Consider the following 12,490-nt stretch of genomic DNA (forward strand, 5'->3'; position numbering starts at 1 on the left):
CCCTGAACCCACTGTATCTTCTCCCCCTACTAATCCTGATGTGCTGGTCCTCAGCCCGGTGTCACCAGTGCCGGTACCACGCATCAGGGATAGAGTAGGCTTTGAGAATACAGTGTGCCCTGTCCCTGCTCCCCGCACTAGTAGGAAGGTGCTTATCATTAGCACGGTGCCTCCAGTTCCGGCACCACGCACCAGGTCTACAGTGCGCCATATCCGGCCAGAGCCATCCGTCTCCCCAGCGCCATCTGAGCCATCCGTCTCCCCAGCGCCATCTGAGCCATCCGTCTCCCCAGCGCCATCTGAGCCATCTGTCTCCTCAGCGCCATCTGAGCCATCCGTCTCCCCAGCGCCATCTGAGCCATCCGTCTGCCAGGAGCCTGCAAAGCCGCCCGTCTGCCATGAGCCTGCAAAGCCGCCCGTCTGCCATGAGCCTACAGAGCCGTCAGCCAGACAGGAGCCGCTAGAGCCATCAGCCAGACAGGAGCCGCTAGAGCCGTCAGCCAGACAGGATCTGCCAGAGCCGCCAACCAGACAGGATCTGCCAGAGCCGCCAACCAGACAGGATCTGCCAGAGCCGCTAACCAGACAGGATCTGCCAGAGCCGCCAACCAGACAGGATCTGCCAGAGCCGCCAACCAGACAGGATCTGCCAGAGCCGCCAGCGAGCCATGAGCAGCCAGAGCCGTCAGAGCGCCATGAGCAGCCAGAGCCGTCAAAGAGCCATGAGCAGCCAGAGCCGTCAGTGAGCCATGAGCAGCCAGAGCCGTCAGAGAGCCATGAGCAGCCAGAGCCGTCAGAGCGCCATGAGCGTCGTGAGCCGTCAGCCTGCCATGAGCGTCGAGAGCCGTCAGCCTGCCATGAGCGTCGAGAGCCGTCAGCCTGCCATGAGCGTCGAGAGCCGTCAGCCTGCCATGAGCGTCGAGAGCCGTCAGCCTGCCATGAGCGTCGAGAGCCGTCAGCCTGCCATGAGCGTCGAGAGCTGTCAGCCTGCCATGAGCGTCGAGAGCCGTCAGCCAGCCATGAGCATCGAGAGTCGTCAGTCAGCCATGAGCTGCCCTTCAGCCTGAAAAGGCTGGATACCCAGAACTGCCCATCAGTCCAGAGCTGTCTCTCTGTCCGGAGCTGCCTTTCAGTCCGGAGTTGCCCCTCTATCCTAATCTCCCTCTCTATCTTCATCTATCTCTATAGTCTTATCTATCCCTCTATCTTGATTTATCTCTCTGTCCTGGTGTTATCCTTATTTAATATATTATTAAGAGAATTGTGTGGGGGAAGAAAGAGGGTGGACATTCTTTGTGGGAGGAAGTTAGGATGGATTATGGTGGGGTGGGAACCGCGCCCGGAGCCTGAGCCACCACCGTGGTTAGATGCCCACCCAGACCCTCCCCTAGACTTTGTGCTGGTGCGTCCGGAGTTCGCACCTTGTGGGGGGGGTACTGTCACGTTCCTGACCTATTTATGTTAGTTTTTGTGTGTTAGTTGGTCAGGACGTGAGGTTGGGTGGGCATTCTATGTTATCTGTTTCTATGTTGGTTTTGGTTTGCCTGGTATGGCTCTTGATTAGAGGCAGGTGGTTTGCGTTTGCCTCTGATTAAGAGTCATATTTAGGTAGGGCATTCTCACTGTTTGTTTGTGGGTGGTTGTCTCCTGTGTCTGTGTCAATGTTTGCACCATACGGGACTGTTTACGGTTTGTTCATTTCATGTAGTCTGTTCCTGTTCATTTCGTTCTTCACGTTGTATGTAAGTTCGTCGTTCAGGTCTGTCTACTTTCGTTTTGTTATTTTGTATCATTTTCAAGTATAGTCCGTTTTGTCTTGTTAAATAAATTCATCATGTCATTTCAACGCGCTGCACCTTGGTTCAATCCCTGCTCCTCCTCTTCTGATGAAGAGGAGGAGGATTATCGTAACACCTGTCAGGTTATGTCTATATTGGACTCGTTTTACTGTGGATATAGATACTTTTGTACCTGGGATTGATTTGCACTTTTCGCACCAAAGTACATTCATCTTTAGGAGCCAGAAGGTGTCTCCTCCCTGAGCGGTATGACAGCTGCGTGGTCCCATGGTGTTTATACTTGTGGGCTATTGTTTGTACAGATGAACGTGGTACCTTCAGGCGTTTGGAAATTTCTCCCAAGGATGAACCAGACTTGTGGAGGTCCACAATTTTTTTCTGAGGTCTTCGCTTATTTCTTTTGATTTTCCCATTATTTAATTTTCTGGAATTGTCCTAGCTGTTTAAAGGCACAGTCAACTTAGTGTATGTAAACTTCTGACCCACTGGAATTGTGATACAGTGAATTATAAATGAAATAATCTGTTTGTAAACAATTGTTGGAAAAATTACTTGTGTCATGCACAAAGTAGATGTCCTAACCGACTTGCCAAAAGAATAGTTTGTTAACAAGACATTTGTGGAGTGGTTGAAAAATGAATTTTAATGACTCCAACCTAAGAGTATGTAAACTTCCGACTTCAACTGTACATTACAATTCAAAAATGAAACAAAAATACAACAGCCTAAAACTTTACATGAAATAGAATGTAATTCTGATAATTACTCACGCTTCAAATAATGTTATTATCAACTCCACAACGTTGTTCTGAGAGCACTGGTATTCAGCTAGCAAAAAGCTAATATCCTCATGTCAATCTGAAAGTATCAACAAGCTAGCATGACCATCTGGCATAAATATTACAAGACAAACTCTTATACACTGCGGATTTCAACAGCTCTTCAGTGAAACTCACTTACACACTGTGCATGCGCAATCCCATAACCGCTTGCACACATTATTTATGTGTGGGGCAGTGCCATCTAGTGGCTGTAAATGAATACAGCTATGTGCTTTTACCACCTAGCTACACATGGTTGTTGAATTTGTTCATTTTCAGTCATGTGTCCTTCACCAAGTGAGTTTCTAGGCAAACGTTATCATTATAATTGAACCATTTCATATTTCGGCCTTAAACAGTGGCCTGAAAATCATAGTTTACAGGCCTGCAAATAAGGTTGCAAAATTCCACAAATGTTCGCAAATTTTCTTCCAGTAAACTTCCAACTAGGATTTCTGGAAAACCTGGGAAATTTACCAGAATTTTGCAACCCTAACTGTAAATCACTATATGCTGGCTTGCAAAGTGATGTGTAATTCCAATTGGAATCTAGCCAGCATTAGGGTACCTCTCACAACCTGATCTGTTTCACCTGTCTTGTCTCCACCCCCCTCCAGGTGTCGCCCATTTCCCCCCTTATCTCCTGTGAATTTCTACCAGTGTTTTCTGTTTGTCTGTTGCCAGTTCGTCTTGTCTCGTCAAGCATACCAGCGTTTATCCCGTACTCCTGTTTTACTCTCTAGTCCCGGTCTTCCAGCTTCCCGGTTTTGACCATTCTGCCTGCCCTAACTCTGAGCCTGCCTGCTGTTCTGTACCTTTCGGACTCTGTACCTTTAGGACTCTGCTCTGGATTACTGACCTCTGCCTGCCCTTGACCTATCGTTTGCCTGCCCCCTGTTTTTGTAAGAAACTTTTGTTACTTCGAACAGTCTGCATCTGGGTCTTATCCTGAGGTCTGACAGTACGAACTGGCCATGACTGACCCAGCAGACTTGGACCAGCTCCGCAACGCCATCTCCTCCCAAGGAGACACGAGGAGTTACTCCAAGGTCTTATGGACGGATTCCAGACCTTGGCAGAATGCCATGACTGTGCCTTGAATACATTGCTGGAGCAATTCCGCGGATTATCTGTGAGGCCCGTGGCCACAACAGTAGCCTCCCAGCCCCCCAGCAACACCGCTGTCAGCAGTGTGTCTCTCCCTCGTCATTCCCCTCGGACCGCTCGAAGATAGCGTATCTCAAAATGCTAATGTCCGGGAGGGCTCTCGCCTGGGCTACTGCAGTGTGGGAACAACAATCTGCTGTGCATTTCAGCCTGGAGGAGTTCGTGGCTGAGGTGAAAAAGGTTTTTGATTCTCTGTTTTCCGGGAAAGAGGCTGCTCGGAAGTTACTCCAGCTTCGCCAAGACTCCCGCAGTGTGGCGGACTATATGGTTGATTTCCGCATGTTGGCTGCCGAGAGTGCCTGGAACCCGGAATCCCTGTTCGACACATTCCTTCATCGATTATCGGAGGAGGTCAAGGACGAGCTCGCAGCCTGGGAGCTGCCTACGGATCTCGATTCGCTCATCACCTTTACCATACGGATCGATGGGTGGCTACAGGAACGTAGGAGGGAGAGGAGGCCTGATTCCGGTCCCAATAGCTCGCCCAAGGATCCACCTTGCTTCTACACCCTTGGACCCCGAGACCATTCTTCCTACCTTGTGCCTGGCGGCTACCCTTGTCTGGGGGATAGAGAACCAGCGTTCCCAGCCGGTTCCCAGCCTCGGCCAGCTCTGGCTGGCCTCCTTCAACCTCTTCCTGTCCCTCACCGTCCCTGGCCACATATATACCTGTACTTTGTCACTGGTCTCCCTCCATCTGATGGCAACACCACTATCCTCACGGTGGTGGACAGGTTTTCCAAAGCCGCCCATTTCATTCCCCTCCCCAAGCAACCTTCAGCCATGGAGACAGCCCAGCTCATGGTGCAGCACGTCTTCCGGATCCGGTAGAGATGGTTTAAATCCGTGGTCCTCAGTTCTCGTCCCGGTTCTGGAAGGCATTCTGCACACTCATTGGGGCGTCGGCCAGCCTGTCCTCTGGGTTTCATCCCCAATCCAACGGCCAGTCGGAGCGTGCCAATCAGGACCTGGAGATGGCCAACCCCACCACCAGGAGCCAGCAACTCGTGTGGGTGGAGTACGCCTGGAACACCCTTCCCTGCTCGGCCACTGGGTTCTCGCCCTTCGAGTGCTCCATGGGTTATCAGCCCCCGCTCTTCCCGGAGAAAGAGGAAGAGGTCAACATACTCTCTACCAAGATTTTCGTCCGCCGCTGTCAGCGTACCTGGAAGAGAGCTCGGTCCACTCTTCTCAAGACCACCTCCAGGTATCGTTTACAGGTGGACCGCCACCGGACCCCGGCTCCCCGCTATCGTCTTGGGTAGAGAATATGGCTGTCTACTCGGGATCTGCCCCAGGTATAGTCCCGCAAACTTTCCCCCCGTTTTATCGTCCCTTTCCAATTTACAAGATCCTTAGCCCCTCTGCTGTTCATCTTCTGTTGCCCGGCACCCTCCGCATATATCCCACGTTTCATGTATCAAGGATTTAACCTCTATCTCACAGCCCCACGAGCCCCAACCCACGAGCCCCAACCCCACAGCCCTAACCTCTATCTCTCCCCCACGAGCTCGTCCTTAACCTCCTCCGATAATCGATGAAGGAATGTGTCGAACAGGGATTCCGGGTTCCAGGCACTCTCGGCAGCCAACATGCGGAAATCAACCATATAGTCCGCCACACTGCGGGAGTCTTGGCGAAGCTGGAGTAACTTCCGAGCAGCCTCTTTCCCGGACAACAGAGAACCAAAAGCCCTGACCCTGATTCTGCCTGTCGTTGTCACGCCCTGACCGTAGAGATGCTTTTTATGTCTCTATTTTGGTTTGTCAGGGCGTGAGTTTGGGTGGAAATTCTATGTCTGGTGTTCTATGTTGTCCTTGTTTTGTATTTCTATGTGTTTGGCCTGGTATGGTTCTCAATCAGAGGCAGCTGTCTATCGTTGTCTCTGATTGAGAATCATACTTAGGTAGCCTGTTCCCACCTATGTTTGTGGGTGGTTGTTTGCTGTTTAGTGTTTGTTTCACCTTTCAGGACTGTTCGTTTGTCGTGTTTGTTGTTTTGTCTAGTGTTTCATATTTTAATTAAATAGTATGAACACTTACTACGCTGCACCTTGGTCCTCTCCTCCTTCTCCCGACAATGTGCGTTACAGCCGTTCTGTACTTTGTGGACTCTGCTCTGGATTACTGACCACTGCCTGCCCTTGACCTATCATTTGCCTGCCTACTGTTTTTGTAATAAACTTTTGTTACTTCGAACTGTCTGCATGTGGGTCTTATACTAAGGTCTGATAGCTACCCAACAGTTGACATTTGTATTCACCCTTAACCTGCATTAATATTGACTGCCAGGTTTCAGAACAGTGGGAGGAAACTAACTAAGCCATTAAAACTGGAACAACCATTTCAGTAATGGGTGCAAAAATGCAATGATTGGATTAGTTTAGAAAACAATTATTTAACTTTGTGTAGAATTACATTTAATCAACCATTCACTCAATATACATGCAAAAACACAGATATGAAAAACAATACCAAAAATCTACCTGCAGTAGAGCATGCTGGGATTTTTTATTATATCTTTAAAAATGTAGTTGATGTGACTTATCATTTAGTTTTGAGTCAGCAGTACGACAAAAATGTACGTAATATTGACTTTTCATTGACTTTGAGTACAACTGAGTTCAAAAGGCCTTGGGGTTTACAGTGCAGATGCTGTACCTGATCCTCGCCCCTACCTCACTCCCACATCTCCCCCCACCTCTCTCAGGAAGCTGAAGCTTTCCAAATGCCATGCCACTGCCACTGTCATTACAGATCAGGGGCCTCTGCTTCTTTAGGACCAAACTCATCACTCTGACACAATAAAAAAAATCTAGCTAACATTTGTCTTTTTTGTTCAAGTTATTGCTTCAGCCTTGCTGGTGAAAAATCTTTCATAAAAATAAATTTGTTAAAGGTTGTAAAATTATATAGACACTAAAGAACATTCGCTACAAGACATATTTTTCAAGGGAATGCAATTAACCCTCCGGGTTATGTTTTATGGCTGTGCATGAGATCGCTACTATGGGACATTCCGGAATTTACAGAACGGGGTACATGGAGGAATTTGGGGGACGGACAAATTTAGTCTGGGAGTGCATGCTTGGAGAAGCACAGGGCAAAGATATATTTCTAAGAAAATGTACTTCTTATATATGATAGGCTATTGATATTGATTGGAAATCGACATTGATATTTTTTTGTCTTGGCTGGCGAATTGTAGGCCACCGCTACTCGATGTCATGCAAAACTTTGCAAGTCAAGGGAACATTTTCAGACAGGCTATATGCACAAATTTGGATGAAAATGTCAAAAGAGGAATGTGTCAGAGGGATGATTTTGCCCAATGAAGGACAAAGGCTAAATAGGCCTACATCAATGGAAACACACTCCCATTCTTTAGTTTGTGTGTAAAACCAGTTAGCAGTGTCAAACCGGTTACATAGTCTAATGTAATGGACCATATGAGAATCTTTGGTAATTTATCCTATTTCTGCAGGGGTAGGGGTAAAATGTTTACATGCTGCAGAATTGCTGGTTGTCTGTCCCAGTGCCATAGATAGACAGAGTTTTACAAACCCTGTTTTAAATAAGAATTTTCATGGGCATCATGTTGGCATCAAGTGCTCTATTGCTATTGAGAGTGTAGTAGGCTATAACGGATAATGAGAGTGACCTTGTCAGCAGCAATCTGAGAACCCAGACATTCTGGCAAAATTGCTATGTTGTCAAATAATGCTTTAGAGACAAAGAACACACAAACAGCGTATCTGATGCTCTAGTCTGTCCTATAAGTGAGGGTAACATGTTCTCTGCTATCCACTTTATTTATTATTTTGGGTAGAGGGAGGGTTACTTGTTGTTTTTTCAAGCGTTCAGGGAGGGTCATCCTTTTTCATTTTAGTGAGGTCCAATTTTCTCCATGCACTGTACGATAACATACAGTCCTTAGCATGTGATGGCCAGGAACATACCATTCTCTTATTCAGCTACAGTTTCTATGTTCTGATTTGTTCAAGACCTTCATGATACATCTCCATATCTTCAAATACTGAAATATATATATTTTTGTTGTCTAGTAGAAAATAATATAAACAGTTTGTTTCTTTTATTAACTGTGGTATGATGCATCCGTATACTCTCATTATGCTCTTGACGCTAGGGGTCAGATATATATATATATTTTTAAATAACGTTCCCAAGGAAAATGGACTATTTCTCAGGTCCAGATCATAGAACATGCATATAATTTACAGATTAGGATAGAAAACACTCCAAAGTTTCCAAAACTGTCAAAATATTGTCTGTGAGTATAACAAAACTGATTCTGCAGGCGAAAACCTGAGGAAATCTAACCTGGAAGTGATTTAAAAAAATTAAAAAATAATCTGTGTTTCCTGGCCCGTCTTTCTTCCATTTAAAGGGGTATCAACCAGATTCATTTTCCAATGGCTTCCTCAGGCTGTGACCAGGCTTTAGACATAGTTTCAGGCTTTTATTTTGAAAACTGAGCGAGATTTTTCAAAACTAGTCAGGTGTCCTTTGATTAGTTCCTGCGTGCGAAAGGAGTAGCTCTCCATTTTCTTTCTCTCTTTTATTGAATAGGTTACGGTCCGGTTGAAATATTATCGATTATGTCTGTTAAAAACAACCTGAGGATTGATTATAAAAAACATTTGACATGTTTCTACGAACATTACGGATACTTTTTGGAATTTTCGCCGAACGGAACGAGGCTTTGGTTTTCTGAACATAACGCGCAACCCAAATGGCGTTTTTTTTTAAATAAAAGTAATATTTATCGAACAAAAATAACATTTATTGTGTAACTGGGAGTCTCGTGAGTGCAAACATCCGAAGATTATCAAAGGTAAGCGATTAATTTTTTTGCTTTTCTGACTTTCGTGACCATGCTAATTTGGGGCCTAGCTGTTGTAGCATTGATTGATACACTCACAAAAGCTTGGATTGCTTTCGCTGCAAAGCATATTTTCAAAATCTGACACGATAGGTGGATTAACAACAAGCTAAGCTGTGTTTTGGTATATTTCACTTGTTAGTAATATTTTGCGCCCTGCAATTCAGCGGTTGTTTAGGAAAATGATCCCGCTAAAGGGATCCGTAGCGCAGAGAAGTTAAAGAGGAGCCATGGGGGTTTAGCAATTCTTCGGAGGATCTATAATCACTGGAGTAATAATGACATTTATACAAATAAACAGACTAATTGCCGGGTTAAAATTCATAATCTGTATAGATTAAATGGGCTCAAAGAGCAGTGTAAAATGCCTATGTTGCATAGCTAACTGTATGGTTCTTTAGAGTGAAGTGTTACACAAGGCTATCCTATTCAAACAGGTAATAAACTTAAAAATGTATCAAATTTTGGTAAAGGTTTTCAGTGACCCTGGATAAAAATCACTCCTGCTTGTTTTATATCATATTTAAACCTACCTTTTTTATAAAAAATATTGGGAGGAGGGGGCATATATATATCCTTACTGAGTCGTTAACGATTATGGCATGACACATGGAGAGAGCTGCAGTAAAAGCTAAAGACCTGAGCCAAATGGTAAGTTATCAGTCTCCTGATGTAGTGCCTGGCCTTGTAGAGCTTCACATCAGCATACAACACATCTGGATGGCACTGATGCTAGCTAAACGATCTGGAGCATATGCTTCCAACAGCCTCAGTGTTCTGTCGCTCCTGGTTCATCATGATTGTAATAAGACTAATTGTCAAAAGCCACCTATCCGCATGAGGTACAGATCTAAAACCAACTTTTGTGAGTTTACTGAACTCTCTTGTACATACTAGGGCAATTCACTTTCCAAATGTCCTCTTATTTTTTACCCCAATTTCATGATATTTTTTATTTTTATTTATTTATTTAACCTTTATTTAACCAGGTAGGCAAATTGAGAACACGTTCTCATTTACAATTGCGACCTGGCCAAGATAAAGCAAAGCAGTTCGACACATACAACAACACATAGTTACACATGGAGTAAAACAAACATATAGTCAATAATACAGTGAAAAAAAATAAAAAAAAATAAATAATAATTGGTAGTTACAGTCTTGTGACATCGCTGCAACTCCCGTACGGACTCGGGAGAAGTGAAGTTCGAGAGCCATGCGTCCTTCCGAAACACGACCATGCCAAGCCACACTGCTCACTTGAGGAAACACTGTAAAACTGGCGACCGTGTCAGCGTGCATGCACACAGCCCGCCACAAGAGTTGCTAGAGCACGATAGGACAAGGACATGCCGGCTGGCCAATCCCTCCCCTAACCCAGACGACCCACATCACGGTCCTCCCGGTTGTGGCCGAATGCAACACAGCCCGGGATCGAACCCTGGTCTGTAGTGACGCCTCAAGCACTGTAGTGCCTTAGACCGCTGAGCCATTCGGGAGGCTATGTCCTCTTAATTGATCCTCTACAATCGTGTGGTTACAAACCTCTGTTAAATAGTTTAGTTTAGCTGAGTTTAGCCAACACTTCATTCAGATTTTGCCTGCTGTAACTACATTACTGTGCAGATGCTGCTGTATTTTGGATTCCATTACAGACGAATACATTACCTAGAGCAGGAGAGGGAAATAACCCAGAGTGAAGAAGATGAAAATAAATTGCTACTGAATGGCTGCAGGACCTGACTGATTGTAACCATTCAGTCCTGCTTAAACACACTAAGATGATTAGTTTGCTATTGCTCACATTGCTCACACCTTGGGGAACTATTTGCAGAAAAGTCTGCAGTGCCGCTTTTGCAGGTTATGTCCCCAAGCATCACCAGCTCAGAGATACAGCTCCAGCAGAACATTAATTTATTCATATCTCAGGCATCATACATACTCCCAACTTGGGGGAGAATAAGAGAAGCCTTCATGCATCCCTGTCTGCCTCCCTAGGAAACACATTAAAGAGCTCAGAGTTTAACTCTTCCAGGAGATCACTTAGTGCTCCCTGTTGACGCGTGCAGAGCATCAGAACAGGCTGGGAGCATCACAGAGAGGATCTCGCCAGGCACCCGCCTTCCTTCCCCAGTGAACCAGCAGCCTGGCAAGTGTGTCAAAGCACAGAGAGGGAGACGAGATGGGAGCCCTGTGTGTAGTTAGTACTCATCCTGGCTGCTAACAGTGAACAAATCTTACACTGCGGGGGAAAGAGATGCCAAGCCATTTGCTGACTAATACATAACAATATACATTGTACACACACACACATACATACCAAAGTTAAAATCTCATATCAAACCTCAGAGAACACTTTACCCGTGTTATAATCCCCTAACGTTCCCAGACACTGCTTCTGTACTTGTTAACATTGTAGGGGGGTGAAATACTGCATTATGCTTCCACCAAGCATGGAGGACTTCACACATCGTCTCATACAATGATCTTTAGTGCTCATAGTGCAGAGAGACACATTACTGATCCATAAATGGTGCTGTCACACACAACAGTTCTGACAAATGATTTAGTAAACACAATCTGGGGAGAAGTTAGAAACAAGGAGAAAATTATGCATTTATTCATAACACCAAGCTGGTGTTGGTCCTATGTTTCATGAGATTAAATAAAAGAATCCAGAAATGTTCCATACGCACAAAAAGCAAAAAAAAAGTACATCCCTGTTAGTGAGCATTTCTCCTTTGCCAAGATAATCCATCCACCTGACAGATGTGGCATATCAAGAAGATTATTAAACAGCATGATCATTACACAGTTGCACCTTGTGGGAACAATAAAAGGCCACTCTAAAATGTGCAGTTTGTCACACAACACAATACCCACAGTTCTCTCAAGTTTTAAGGGAGCGTGCAATTGTCATCCACCAGAGCTATTGCCAGAGAATTGAATGTTCATTTCTTTACCATAAACCGCCTCCAACGTTGTTTAAGGGAATTTGGCAGTACGTCCAACCGGCCTCAAAACCGCAGAACTACATAACTACATGTGACCATGCCAGCCCAATTCCCGCCAATACCCAGGAACCTCGCACATCCATTGAAGAGGAGTGGGACAACATTCCACCGGCCGCAATCAACAGCCTGATCAACTCTATGCTGAGGAGATGTGTCTCGCTGCATGAGGAAAATGGTGGTGACACCAGATACTGACTGGTTTTCTGATCCACACCCCTACTTTTTTGTTTTGTTATCTGTGACCAACAGATGCATATCTGTATTCCCAGTCATGTGAAATCCATAGATCAGTAAAATCTTTGAAATTGTTGCATGTTTCGTTTATATTTTTGTTCAGTACAGTTGGGTTACAGTGTATGTTGAAGTCAATATAATTATGTACAGTTGGGTTACAAGGGCATCAAACAGACAGTGAGCTTGTGAAAACCAAACCACCACAGCTCTTTCACTCCTCAGTTCATAACAATTATAGACTTGTTAGACTTTTAGTGCAATGAGCATAAAACTAACAAAAACACTCGTTAGGGAATTTATCAGTCCCCCCAGTCCTAGTGCTCAAGAAGCCCTCCTTATCAATGTCATCTGTCTAGTTTCCTCTCCTCCTTTTATGTCTGTGCCTGAGGAGCCTCCCATCCTTACACAGTACCAGTCAAAAGTTTGGACACACCTACTCATTCCAGGGTTTTTCTTTATTTTTACTATTTTCTACATTGTAGAATAGTGAAGACATCAAAACTATGAAATAACACATATGGAATCATGTAATAACCAAAAATGTGTTAAACAA

The sequence above is a fragment of the Salvelinus fontinalis genome, chromosome 13, assembly GCF_029448725.1.
Source record: "Salvelinus fontinalis isolate EN_2023a chromosome 13, ASM2944872v1, whole genome shotgun sequence".
Taxonomy (NCBI): Eukaryota; Metazoa; Chordata; class Actinopteri; order Salmoniformes; family Salmonidae; genus Salvelinus; species Salvelinus fontinalis.